We start from the raw sequence: 15,291 nt of genomic DNA, 5'->3' as shown, positions 1-15,291 counted from the left end.
AGACTGACTGGACGTGTTAACTCTTGATATTGTGGCATTGAGACAAGATTAACTGTCTGCTGAGTTGTCCCAACTTGTGCAGAAGCGTGGTTCCCTTTAACAAATTTAACAAGCCTATCAAGTTCGTTAGGGTTCGATTTTAGATATTCTGCTGGTGAGATTTGAATTCTAGAGGATTTACAAAATTCTATTATATCAAAAGGACTGACTATGTCTATAGGCTTTAACAAAGGAATTTCTTGTACCTGTAAATCATTGTTGTGAGAACGAGAGAAGATTTCTTTACCTTTGAAACTTCCAGCTAAGGATGAAGAAGCCCCTTGAGACTTAATATTGTGCTGATTTCTGGTTAATACTGCACATGAAGGATCTTCTAAGGTAACCAAAATGTTGCCTCCTCTTTCTGAATCTGACTCATACTCTAGGAAGTGTATTTCAGAGTCGCCAGGCTGCCCTAAAGATTCTTCTTCGCTTACTTCCCTCAGCATTTCTTTTGAACCCATCAATTGTGTATAGCGTACCATTTTAGGACAAGAGTTTCCATCATGATCATCAGTAAGATGAAAGATACACATATTAACTTTTGGTGGAGGTGCCTCAATGGCTAACCTCTGTTGAACAGGAGGTAATGATTGATTTGGAAATCTTCTAGGAACATCTTGATAGGGCTAAGGATATGTCATATTAGACTTAGGCAATTGTTTCTTAAGTGTTATGATATCATTCATCAACCTTTGAATCATAGGATCTGATGTAGTAGTTGATGTTGAGGCTTGTGTAGTAGAGGTTTGAACCTCTCTTTTCCATTTCCCTGCTGTAATTAAATCATCCTCCAATTCAATTGCTAAGGTCTTAGCAGCTTCTAGGTTTTGTACTCTCTACCTACGAATCAAGAAACTTATTTCTGAGGGCATTGAGTTGATAAAGAAACACTTCAAATTATCACCAGAGGGTCTTTGATTAATGGGGATTTTATGAACTATCTTGTTAAATCTAGCCACAAAATCTCTCATAGTTTTAGGAATCTCTTTTTTAAGCTACGCTAACTGAGCCAAAAGAAAATGCTCATCCTCAGCTAACTTGAACCTGGCTTCAAATTTTGTCTTAATATCTTGCCAGTTCGTAATATCACCATTCGGTAAATGGTAGAACCAATCTGTAGCTGCATCAATTAATGTTTGAACAAAAAGTCTGATAGCTACATCCTCATGCTGAATTGCTAATACACCACATGCTGCATGAAAAGCATTCAAATTCTCACTAGTTGTGACTTTTCCATCTCCACTAAATTTAGGCAGGTGATCTTGCGAGCTTTTTGGTAAAGGGTTTAAATTAGCTCCTAAAGCGAGTGGTCCTACAATTGGTCCCCAGGGATTATTCACATCCATTGGTAAGATAATGTTTAAAGGCGTAGGGTTGAAAACCGTAGGAAAGGCAACACCATGCAACGTCAGGGCATGACAAGTAGAAGATACGGGTATATGAGAAAAAGCACTAGGAGGTCTACTCCTCGTTCTTCCTTGTGGCATAAAGGAAGTAGAAAAATTCAAATTCTACAATTCTTGAAAAACTGGATCAATAACTCCTTCACGCCTCTGGGACCTTGTATACCTTCTAGACTCCAGCCTGTTTACAAAATATATCTCTAATGTTTCACCAGAATGAATTCTAAAGCTAATCACAAGATAGCCCTATACATCTCATGATTTTATTTCTGATCTCTTATTCGACTCCCTAGCAGAGTCGCCAAAAATCTATTAGTTAATAGGTTTGCCTTTTATACATTGTCTTCTTTAAATCTCTGTATGCCCATTAATTAAAAGACAAAGCAACTAACAGTTGGATAATTTTAGAAATAATTATCCTTTGCATACAGGTACAGCTCCCCAACAAAGAATGATTTTCAATCAGCTCTAATTTATAGTAATTTTGTTTGCATACTTTTTACCCGAAAGTACTTAAAGGTAGATCAATATTCATTTGTCAGCACACAATGAATATACTCTTAATTAATAACATGAATTCTGTTATGAAGTTCATAGACATCAATCATTTATTTTTCAGAGAAAAAAACATTCTATGTGCATTCACATATAATGAGAAGAAAAGTAACAAATTCCTGATTCAAACTAAATCCACACAGAGATTATCATCCAAATCTATTAAACTCACATATTTAATACTACAGAATCTATAACAATTTTATTCATAAAAACTGTTCTTTTCTTTCCCAAAATATCATGAAAAACAGGTGTTATCTATTGCATTCCTTTTCCCCAAAAATCTTTCGGACTTGAATAGAGTCTTTTTCATCCCTTATATAGCCACAACAGGGCTTACAATAAAAGTGGGAAACATGAAAAAACTAACTTTTCCACCCTATGAAGTTCGGCAAAATTATCAAATGAAACTATCTTTTCAAATTCCCAGAAAACAGAGCCTATTGTCTAGAAAACATGAAACAGTTTTAAGAAACAGATTCTTTCTTCCAATCAGAATACACCGTAATGAAGTGCTGGATAACAGTATTATTTGGAAGCCCCACGTGTGCTATACGTTGTTTCCACACCTCCTTTTCCTTGTGAACCTGCGCAACCTTATCGGAGTGGCTATCCAGATGTCCAATGCATAGGAAGAGAAGCGACTCAATTTTAGCGATAATAGTTAGGTCATCTGAGACCAAGCCTTTAGCCTCCTTCACATAGTTAATCTTTTTCTCAAAAGATTATGTTATTGCTTCAACCGTTTCTAGTGTCCCGTCACTTTTTAGGCACTTAATTCCAATGCATAGGAGCTCATTTTGCATGGAGGTGGTTAACTCTGCAAGTTGGTCTGCCAATTTCATGAATTCTTCATATGCATGTTTTATCAGAGAATTCCTCCATTCAATGTTCTTTTGACATACATACAAGATGATATCATCCAGTCCTGGCACTGGTTTTTCAACCAGGAATTTCATAACTTTGTAAGTCTGTACTTCTCGCATCTGTGCAGCCCTTGTTGCCCATTCCACCTCTTCATTTTTCCAATTACTTATTTCTGTCTCCAGTTCTTTCATTACTTGTATTACCCCATTATGGACTTTACTCAGGTTCCCAAAATACTCAGCTCCAGATTTCCGCATCTGCTCCAACCAATCCATTATGGTCTCTGTTATCAGTTTACATTTCTATATTTGTTCCAAGGTTTTCTGATTGGCTGGGGACTTTGGATCAAATGACGTAGGCAGTTGTGACAAGGGTTGAGGATTCAGACTATTTATTGCCTCAATGTACTCTACCATTCTGCACAATATCTCCTTCATTCGATGTTTGTCCCTTTCATCTTTCCAAGTCCTTGTGATAATCTTCTTAGTTGAAGCTTCAAGATGAAGGATGTCTGTGGCACGAGTAGCAGTCACTATGTTCACCTTTTCAATGGCAAAATCCTGAACTGTATGATTTTCTATCTTAGCATCTGTCAATGGATGTGCAATTTCTGCCACCTTTATCCTTTTTGTGAGAATGACCTGCATCACAAGATTGAATAAATGTATTAAAAACCAGGCTCTTAGAGGATGAAGTTGAATCCCTCTGCTGACTTTTTCTCAATCTGTGTTGCTTAAGCCATTTCTCCGTTCTTAGTATGACCATGAGGGTTCTAGTCTGAATATCTTCCTCCTCATTTTTCTCCCAATTTATTTTTGAGATTACCTCGGGCTGCCTATCTTCAACAAACCGTGAATCAATTAAATCTTTTCCATTATCCACAACATGAGCAGTGTCAATTCCAGGCCATATTCTCTTACTTGTTGCACAGTGAATCTTAGGTGGGCTCTTCTCTGGACTTCATACTCATCCTCATAGTCTACCCAGAAGTCTTCTAGATTCGGCATATGCTGAAAATGTTTCCTAATTGTAAGATGAGCCATTGCAAAGCCTTTAATATCAAAGTTAGTGCGAGGAACATACAGTTTGAAATTGAACTGTTTGAACTCTAGTTCAAGGTTCAAGGCATCTGAAACACTATTGCAAGTGTAATATGTTAGTTCAATAGGGAAAGAAACCCCTATTTGATGCTTTTCTTTGTATTTCTTTTCTATATAGGCAAGCTGTCTACTTACTTCCATTAGCACCTGTCTATCGAAGACATACCTCGGCAATTTATAGGGCTCTCCTTCAAAGCCACCAACCCTCAAATAAGTGAATCTAGAAAATTGAATGTAGAAACCGTCGTAGGTACTTATAAATTGCATAGCTTCCTCGATCAATCTTTTATGCATGTCTCCTCTTAATTCAAATACTATCCTGCCTAGAAAAATATTTTGAACTTTATATTAATTTTTTGCTACCCTATGTTGTTGTAAATGTGGATAGTACTCATAAATTCTCATATCATCCTGCCAAATTTCATGGAATAAACCTATCCATTGGCGTATGCAAGCTAAGCAATATATAAGATAGGAAGACATATAAAAATTCTTGTTTCCAAAGCAGCTTAAGCCCTCATGCATTCTCTCTGCAATGAACTCGGCCCAGTCTATATATCTTTTCTCACCAAAAATAACCTGAACAAAGAAATACATCCAATCTTCCCAGTAATAGGCAATCTGATTTCCCCGCACCCTATGTAAGAGAATGATTATATCCCTTACTTCTTGAATAATGTGATCATAGGTTAATGGACTTGGCAACCTAGAACCCCCTTTTTGGAATTTCAACAACCAATTCTTGGCAATAACACTTCGGTAATAGGCCCTTTTTTCTGAGAAAAGCCCTTGTGACTTGCAAACCGTCCAATCCTCATATTGTTCTTTCTCAGGAATTCTCAATACTGTGGCAATGGTCTGCTGACTAATTACCAGCAAACTTTTCCCCTTTATATCCCTAATACACCTCTCGACAGGGTCATATCTGCTCATACATTCTAAAACTAATTCTGGACATGATACGACAGGGGGAAATGCTGCAGCTTCAATTAACCCACTGCCTAGAATTTTCTGCATTAAAGGGGTATTGGCAGAATTATGTGTTCTTTCATGAAATTCCTCTAAATTTACTGACGACAAGAAGGTGTCTCCTATGCCAGGCAGGGAACAGACTAAGCCATATTTTGGGTCCGGCTGAGGTGGTTTTGGTCTCATCTTTACTCAATAACCAGGAAAAGTGTACAACAAGAAGAATTGACTGAACTAACTGAAATACTGAACAACACTTTTCAATTTATGCAATTTAATAGGGAGGAAAGAAGAACTTTGAGCTCACCTTTCATGCAGAACCAAAAATTCACACAAAGTTGAGAAAAGAAACTACCGTCGCCGCTATTCCCCTACTGACTGATTCGAACAAACAACAGAGGCCAATAACTTATTTTCAAAGAAACAGACTCATAACATAACCTGAAATGTCGGCTGCATGACTCTTTATGATTCCTGCCTACATGATTATCCATGCCAATTGTGCCGAAAGGATTTGATCCTAACACCTTATTAATTCCCGCATACCTTCTCCCTTCATATCTTTTCTCAACATGATTATCTCTAGTACGGATGTCATTATCATTCATTACCTTTGAGGTTCATCATTCAGATCCGGAATATTCCTTTATATGTCGATACTTCATTACTTTGTCTTCAAAATTATCTATCTTTGAACCTTGAACCCTGAACCATTAAAATAAGTAGTTCGGAAAGTTCAAGTTCAAGACTGCACTAGAGAACAAAACATTCGGTCAAACAAGGACTCACACTTTACGAACATGACTCACAAGGACTTAATACAACATGTTTGAACCTTGAACCCTGAACCTCCTTTTAAAAGGTTCAAAGTTTCAAGTTCAACAACAACTATTACAAAGTCTATTGATGCCCTATTGAACACAAAGCCATTACTTCATAAACCGACTTTGAACTTTGAACTTTGAACCACTTTTTGAAAGGTTCAAAAGTTCAAGTTCAAGAAAGACCACAAAACGAAAACTTTCTTTGGATGCGGAAAATTTAAAGGAGCAGACTATCAAAATGCGTAATTTCTTTGTCAACTTCAGGGGATATCCTTGTATTGAAATCTCCTTGAATAGACCTGATGACTGCAAAGACGAAGAAATAATTGACAATACGATGATCCTTTCTACTCCTATCCAACTATAACTAAGGATAATGGTGGTATATAGGAGTTTTTGGAAGAGAGCTCTCTCTTCTCAACCCTGGGTAAGTGACTTGGACTGCAAGCAAGTAGACCACATATGAAGTCATATATAACCTTGGGTCCATCTTTACTCATTGCAATTGCTCATCCAAGTTATCACTAATCATTCTACCCCAATCAATGTATTCTTTCCTTTCCAAGATAGTTTTAATAAAGAGCAACATCCAGGGATGAAACTCTTTTGCATCTGACTATCTTGCTACCCTACTAAGGAGAGTGACATAATCCTTAGTGTCCATATGAAAATAGGCCCAATGAAAGATCTTGATCTACTCCAATTAATTGGGTTTCTTGGTCTTTTCCATAAAATTCTGATTGATATAGTCCATAGGATCTCCTTCCTTTTAAAAATACCGCTCCCTGCGAGTCATCATGACATGAGCATATGAATCATATTTGGGAATATGGAAAGCATCTTCAATGGCGTCAGAGGAGATATCTAGGATCACATTGTCAAGTGGGACATAAACTCTTCTTTCATTTGGCTTATATTTATAGGCACAATCCATTATCAGGTTCAAAGATTGTAAAACCATTGAGAATTTTGTTACTGGGACAAGTCCTGAACACACCAATGAAGTAGCCCAAGCGGTCCTTCCATTTGGCTTGGCCATCCTCTATAAGAATTCATTCATCTACATGACCAATGCCACTACTTGTGATATCCCTATTTGAAGAATGTATTTATATAGGTGGGAGATAGGGCTCAAACTTGTACTTCATGGCGACTACTCTCAATCCAGACATTAGCGATTCTACACCCAAAAGAGTCATATTAGGAGTCTTAATGAAAAACAAAACATAAAACAACCACACTAATTGATACAACACACCTTATTATTAAACTTATCCCTAAATAGAGTTTGCAAAAAGTTGAGGATCAGAGATAGGAACATCCCCGATCCCGACCTTATTATAGGCCCAAAACATACTTGGGGGTTAGGAAAAACCATAACTCCCGATCCTTGATTACCATGCATTAAGAGTGCGGGGGGTGGGGGGGGGTCAAGGATCATGAATTCCTGATCCCCAAAGGATCAAATAGATGGGCGGGGGTCGGGGAAACCAGATCCCAAGACCCCCTGAACATGGGAATCAGAGATTGACGATCCCAATCCCCAATTCCTTGAAAAGAGCCTGAAGGACCTGATAAAATAGAAAACTAAAAAACAAAAAACAAATCACCAATTAGGGGATCGACTCATGCTAATCCCGAATTAGGGCCAAAAGCAAGAAAGAAACCAAAGCAAATGAGGGCGAGGACAAAGAAAGACAAACAAAACAAGGAAAACAACAACAAAGGAAAAATGAAACAAAAACAATAGAAATAGAGAGCGAAACAAAACCAAAATGACGCCAACACAAAGAAAGGGCAAAATGACAATGGACCTGCCTCAACAACAACAATGACGATACAAATGCAATTTTGTTTGAAACTATCCCTTGGCAATAGCTCAAAATTATGCAGAGAAGCACACAAATTGCAAGGGGAGGCTATAATTTGAAAGTGCAAGTAGACAAAACGAGGCAAAAACCCTTCTTTATAAGCTAACACAAAGAATTTAATGCTGATAGAGATGGGACCCATCGATGGGGGTTGGGGATTAGAGATCCCTAAAACAGGACACTGGGGGTCAAGGATAGAAACATCCCCAATCCTTGAAAAAACCAAAAGGCACACCACAAAGAAAGAAAGGAATCGAGGGTTAGGGATCGGGAGAACCCAAATCCCCAAAAAGGGTAGAGGAAAAGGGGAAACCTAATCAATGATCCCTGAAAAGAAGAAGAGAAAAGAAGGCAAAAGAAAGAAAGAAAGAAAGAAGGGGAGGGAAGACAAAACAAAAAGAAAAAAAAAGAAAAAGAAAAAGTGGGGGCCCCCATTTCTCAAAATGAGAGATGGGGTGTGAGTTGTGGAGGCACAACAACACCCTTCATGATAGGTTGGGCTTCTCCTATGGAGTAGCACAAGAAAGCTTCTAGCTTCTTAGTAAGGTGGAAAAGTTATCTTGATGATACTTTCTCTTCTTTGAGGCTACAAAGGAAGATATTCCAGAAGAGGTTCCATTTGTTAAGACTAGGTCACATTGCAATTATGTACTCTTCATGTAATTATGTATAAAAATAATATGCTAAAGGCTAAGTCCTTATTAAAAATAATTGACTCTATTGGAAAAAATGACTATTGTTGGAATGAAAGTTTTCATAGTTGGATAACTCCTTAGTGTTCTATATAGTTGACAGGATCAAATATTCTTTGCTATTATATTATCACTTGAAGGATAAAACTGTTTACAATATATGATAAGAATCTGATGAGTTAAAAATGTATAAACGAGGCATCATTACAAGATCAAACAATATTATGGTGCTTTGATTATGATTCATTGCTTTTGCTAAGAAAAAATCATGTTATAGTTTATTGCTAAATGACAATGTTATTAAATGATGGTTATTATTACATATCTGTAGTGCATGTAAAATTCATCTTAATAACAAGTATTCAATTAGAAATCAAAGGGAAATCACGAATCCCTATCTAATCAAAGAATCTTAACAAACTAACAATGAAATAACACAATCAAGCAAATAGGAATTAAAATAATTCAAATAAAACTCCCTATTCCAAGATTGCATATAGCTCCATTGCTCTTCTCTTCTCCGTGGTATGATGGCTCTCAGATATTGCACTGGTAACCTGCAAGTGACACAAAGATTCAAAGTTCGTGATTGTTGAGAATGGAGATTGGATGCTCAATTTATAGATTTTTGGATGAGATTGATTGAAAGATGGAACAAATTGATCAAGAGGTGGAACTCAGGTGAGCTCACATGTTGATTGATAGTTGAACTGCTGATTTAGAGGTGAAACGGAATAGATTGAATAGATTAAAGGAGTCAACTAATTGAGAAAAAGCTAACTGAAAGAAGAAAATTAATGATTGGAGGAAATAAAGAAGATGACAAAGAAATCTTAATTTAGAAAAAAGCTAACTGAAAGACGGAAATAGAGAATGGAGAGATAAATGATTCAATTAATTAATTGATTGAATTAATTAATTTAGCATGTGCTTGCATTTAGATTTAGATTTTTAATTTAATCTTTGCATGATATTTATTCAAATAATTGAATTTAGTATTTGAATATATTTAGAACTTGACTTTGATTTTCAATTTGGTTTTTGAAATCATGCACATGTAATTGAATTTGGAAGAAATTAGAAGAATATGAAATTAGATGAAATTAGAAGAACTAGTTAGTTAATTAAATAATTTAAAGAAACTATTTAATTATTTTAGAAATGAAATTTAATTAAATAATAAATATTATTTGAATTAAAGGATAAAATCACAATTAATTAAATAATAAATATTTAATTAATATTTAGAAAAGGGTTGAAGATTAGATGATGATAGGAATAAAAAATAGAATAATTAGTAATTTATTTAAAGAATAAAGATTATTTAAATTGGGGAATTAATTAGAAATATTAAATATTTAATTAATATTTAAAAATGGTTAAAATGATTAAATGATGATAGAAAAAGAAAATAGAATAATTAATAAGATTGTGAGGAAATATGAAATTAGAAGAAATAGTGAATTAAATTAATTACAGAATTATTTAACTAATTAGAGGAATAATTAGTACATGATCAATGAGACATTTTTAGGTGTCTACATTTGCCCCTCTTTGAGACAATGTCGAAATGATGTTGTTTCAAAGAAAACAAAAAATTTCTGCCCCAGTATGCCCCGGTGATACTTAGGGTGTAATGCCCCCTCGAGAGATTGTTTGTGCATTAAAGATATGAATGATCTCTCGAAAAAAGAAGAATGTGAGACGAAAGATAGAAGAATGGTTAGTTGATTAGAGATAGAGATAGGTGATGTGAATATGATATTGAGATAAAATATGAGAGAATAGATTGATGAAAGAATGAAATAGAATAATATTAGATGATAGAAAATGATTTAGAAAGAGATGATGAGAAAAGAATCAACAAACTAGCAATAAGCAAACGAGATGAGAATGAAATTGAATGAATCACGAACCTATGTCACATATTTTATTGCGCAATATATATTCATCACTGAGCCTTATTATTGAACAATGAATCTTAGCACACTAGGGTATAAGGAACCAAGATGTAAAGATATCTCATTGTAGAAACAAACACGTAGCAGACAAGCAACAAACAAAGAAAAAGATAATGCCCATCATGGCTCCTCTAATCACTTGTGGACATCCTTGAGTAGAATAGGAACATAATTTTCCGCCAAATGATAAAAGATAAAGATTGACCTAGACAAAATTCAGCAGCTATACTGACCTTGTGCCTTTGTTCTCAGTTGCTTGATGTGATAGTTGATAATGTCTGATTTTAGAAAGTTGCTGACCCCGTTTAAGACTGACCTGTTTGATTTCGAGTGTATCCTCTTCTGTTTAAGACAAGATAATGATCACTTTGATATGGATATGATATGATTGATAAGACAATTTGATCAGTTGATTGCAGATGTTTGACTGGATAGTCGTATCCTTTGTTAACTTTGTGCGAAGTGTTTGCTGGATATCTACTAGGGTATTTGTTTCTCACAAGACATTTTATTGCAAGTTTTTCTGATTGATTGATTTTCAATTTTTAGTTCTTTTCCAAGAGCCTTTTCGATGTTTTTGGATTATGTAGATTGATATTTGAATGTTTTTGATTGATTTTTTCAGGACATTATATGGATGTTTTTGGTATTTTTTTTAGGATCGTATTTGAATGTTTTTAGATGATTTTTTCAGGACATTTTGCAGATGTTTTTGATTTTTGAATTTTTTGACGTTATATGAATTTTTGGATTTTTTCAATTATGCCCCCAGTGTGCAAACCTGTATGGCATGACGATCTACAGAATGCATGTGGAGACAATGAATTTTTTTCATGACCTATGTTAATGCAATATGAATGATGAAGATGCCTTTCCTATTCGAACAAGGTTGACTGTGTTTGTTTTAGCATTTGTAATACACCAATTGAAATAGAGGTGCAAAACATTTCATAGATAAGCAGTCAATTGATCCCTAAGGCCCTTTGGAACATTCAACTCAACACACTTAGTGATTTAGATTTACAAATGGAGACACGAAAAAACTTCCCCATTGGTTCTTGAAACTTTGACCTTCTTTTGCCCATGTGTGTGCAGATGAGTTAATTCCTGCTCTTGTGTTCACTAAATATCCTTAGCACATCCTATATGACTAGCTACCTGGATTATCCTAACATCAAAAGCATCCTGAATAGAGCCTCGCTGCCAGCAAGCCTTAAGACCTCTGATGAGGTTATAGACTGTAATTTCTCAAATATTGCTCCATTGCCAGTAGGCGTCCATAGCCCTGATGGAGTTACTTGCATGCTCCCATAGTCAAGCTTTTTGTCACTCTTTGTATACATGATATTTCAATTATATATCATTGCTCTTTTGCCTTGAGATGAATTTGGCATAGCATTTTTTTTCTTTTTCTTTTCTTGCATTGACTTGTAAGTAATGAAACCTACTTAGGTGTGACAATTACAACAACGCTAAAGTAGAATTTTGGTTTTTCACTAGTCATATGATCAACTAGGTGTCTAGAATGAATTAGAGATCTTCTTAATATGCTTGAGATATAGAAATTGATAGATTTTGGGTTAACAAGTCTCAAATAGTGAAATCACTACCCAACCATAAGTAAAGCGTCGTCACAGGGTAATGTTGAAAATGAATGACCTCAGGACCTCAAAGACTTCATGTCCGAATATCTAAGAAAGGAGATGACCCTTGCTTCTCTTAGATGTAAACAAATGACAAACTTGGATAGTTGCCTTGTTTATTGATGTTGATATATGAAAATGCAGAAATTTGGTGAATGCAATATATTTGAAAAAGAAACTATATGTGATGCAATGCTTTAAATAAAATGAGATGCAATACGGAAAGTAAAACCTAAACTAACCCAACCCTTAGGTATAGTATCATTTAAGGTGCATGCTATTCATAGGGTCAGAGAGTGGATCTCCCTCCATGGTAGCCAAATTATATGCTCCATTGCCTATGACCCTTGTTATGATGAAAGGACCTAGTCAGTTAGGTTCGAATTTCCCTGGCTTTTCTTGTTCCGCTAGGTTCCTTTGATTTTCTTTAAGGACTAGATCTCCCACTTCAAAATTTCATGGGCAAACTCTTTTATTATAACTCCGTCTCAGTCTGTTTTGATATTCTTGTAGATGGTTGAATGTCGTTTGTCTTTTTTCATCAAGGGTTTCGAGTTCTTGTAACCTTGCTACCTTATAGTCTTCCTCTGATATGATGTTCTTTAAGGGGACTCTTAGAGACGATATTTCTATTTCAATGGGGAGTATTGCTTCTATCCCATAGACCAAGGAATATGGTGTTTCTCCTGTAGGTGTGCGTACTCCTGTTCTGTAAGCCCAAAGAGCGAGATTTAACTGGAGATGCCAGTCTTGTCCTGTGTCAGTGACAACTTTTCTTAAGAATTTTTAGTAGTGTTTTATTTGTAGCCTTTGCTTGTCCATTACTTTGTGGATAATATGGCATGGCAAATCTCTATTGTATGTGAAATTTGTCACACAACTCTTTCACTTCCTATTTTTTAAATGGACGTCCATTATCTATAACGAAGCACATTGGAATCTGTATCTACATATAATGTAGTTGAGCATGAATTTTGATATCTGCTTTCCAGTGGTGTATGTAAGAGGAATTGCCTCAACCCATTTGGTAAAGTACTCAGTGGCTGTCAAGATGAACTTGTGCCCATTGGAAGAAGTAGGGTTGATTTTACCCACCAGATCTAATCCCCATTGTGAAAATGGCCATGGTGATGAAATGGGTTGAAGATCTTGTGCTGGTGCATGAATGAGGTCTCCATGCATTTGGCATTTTTTACACTTCTGTACATACTTGTAAGAGTCCTTTTCCATAGTTGGCCAGTAATAACCCGTTCTCAATAATTTCTTTGACAATGATGGACCGCTTTGGTGAGCCCCACAGATTCCATCATGGACTTCCTTTAAAGCAAGGTGTGCTTCATTCTCATCTAGACATCAGAGAAGAGTTCCATCGAAACCCTTTCTATACAAAGTATCAAGTATAATGGTGTATCTAGATGCCTGACGAATAAAGGTCTTCTTTTGATTTCTGGACAGATCTGGTGACATGTATTGAGTATGTAAATATGTATATATTTCATTGTACCAAGGTGATTCTGGACCCATAATTGCACATACATATTCTGATAGGGGAGTCTCATATGTCGGTAGCATCAACTGTTCTATGATGAACTCAAACTGAGTTTTGTTAGCAGGCATATTCAGAAGAGATCTCGTGGTAGCCATTGCATCTGCTGCCTTGTTTTGTATCCTTGGGATCTGTTCGAAGGTAATTTTGCTGAAGTGCTCCTTGTAATCTTTGACCAGCTTCTTATAAGGCATGAGTTTGTCATCCTTCATGTTGTAATCATCATTGACCAGGTTTACAATCAACTGCGAATCACCATAGACATGTAACTCTTGTATTCTCCATTGTATAGTTGTACGAAGCCCTATGAGGAGAGCTTCATATTCAACTATATTGTTTGTGCATTGGAAATTGATCCTAAATGACTTAGGTATAGCATCCCCTTGAGGGGTGACGAAAACAATCCCTGCTCCAGATCCATGACTTGTATATGACCCATCAAAATATAATTTCCACATTACAGATGTCATTAATGTAAACACGGATTCGTCTAGAAAGTCTATCAGCAATGGGTGACTATCATGTAAAGGAGCCTCTGCTAATTAATTTGCTATAATTTTTCCTTTGATGGCTTTTATGTCTATGTATTCTATATCAAACTCACTCAAGGATCATAACCCACTTAGCCAATCACCCGGTCAATGTTGCTCTGCTCAATAGGTACTTGAGTGGGTCAAAGCGTGCAATGAGTTGTACCTTATGACTCAACATGTAATGTCTGAGCTTTTGGGATGCAAAGATTACTGCTAAGAATGCTCGCTCTATAGGGGTATAATTAAGCTCATAACTGATCAGAGTCCTACTTATATAATAAATGACTCTTTCTTTTCCATTTTCGTCATGTTGTGCCAATAGAGCTCCTAGAGCTGAGTTTGCTGTTGATATGTATAACAATAGAGGTTTTCCTGGAGTAGGAGATATTAACATTGGTATGTTTAAAAGATAATCTTTCAGAGCTTGGAAAGCTTCCTGGCATTGTTCTGTCCATTTAAAAGTAACTCCTTTCCTGAGTAAATGCTGGAATGGGTGACACTTATCTGCCAACTGTGCTATGAAACTCCTTATGGATCACAGTCTTCCTTGTAACTCTCTGAGTTGTTTAAGTGTTGACAAAGGTTGCATATCAATGATTGCCTTGACCTTGGCAGGGTCTAATTGAATTCCTCTGTTTGACACTATAAACCCTGACAGTTAACCGGCTATTACACCAAACACACACTTCTTTGGGTTTAATATGAAATTATACTGTTCCAACCGATCAAATATTTGTGCAAGAACTGCAAGGTGACTTTCTCTTGTTTGTGATTTAGCCAATATGTCATCCACATAATCTTCCATTATGTTGTGGATCATGTCATGAAACAATGTTGTCATGGCTCTTTGGTATGTTGTTCCGACATTTTTGAGACCAAATGGCGTCACATTCTAGCAGTATGTTCCCCATGGGCATGTAAAGGTCATTTTATGTTGATCTTCTGGTGCAATTTTAATCTGGTTGTATCCTGAAAAACCATCCATTAAGGATAGCATCTCATTTCCAGTTGTTAGGTCAACTATCACATCGATATTTGGTAGCGGGAAGTCATCCTTAGGACAAGCTTTATTTAGATCCCGAAAATCCGTGCAAATTCTTATGCCTCCTATGGGCTTAGTCACAGGTACCAGGTTGGATATCCATTCCGCATAGTCAATAGGTCTAATGAAACCTACATCCAACAAATTTTGTAGTTCTATTTTAACCAATGATGCGATACTTGGATGCATTTTTCTCAATTTTTGCTTGTAAGGTTTAACTCCCGGTATCAAAGGTAAGTGATG

Source organism: Cryptomeria japonica, chromosome 3 (genome assembly GCF_030272615.1).
Source record: "Cryptomeria japonica chromosome 3, Sugi_1.0, whole genome shotgun sequence".
NCBI lineage: Eukaryota > Viridiplantae > Streptophyta > Pinopsida > Cupressales > Cupressaceae > Cryptomeria > Cryptomeria japonica.
This window is presented reverse-complemented; position numbering follows the sequence as displayed.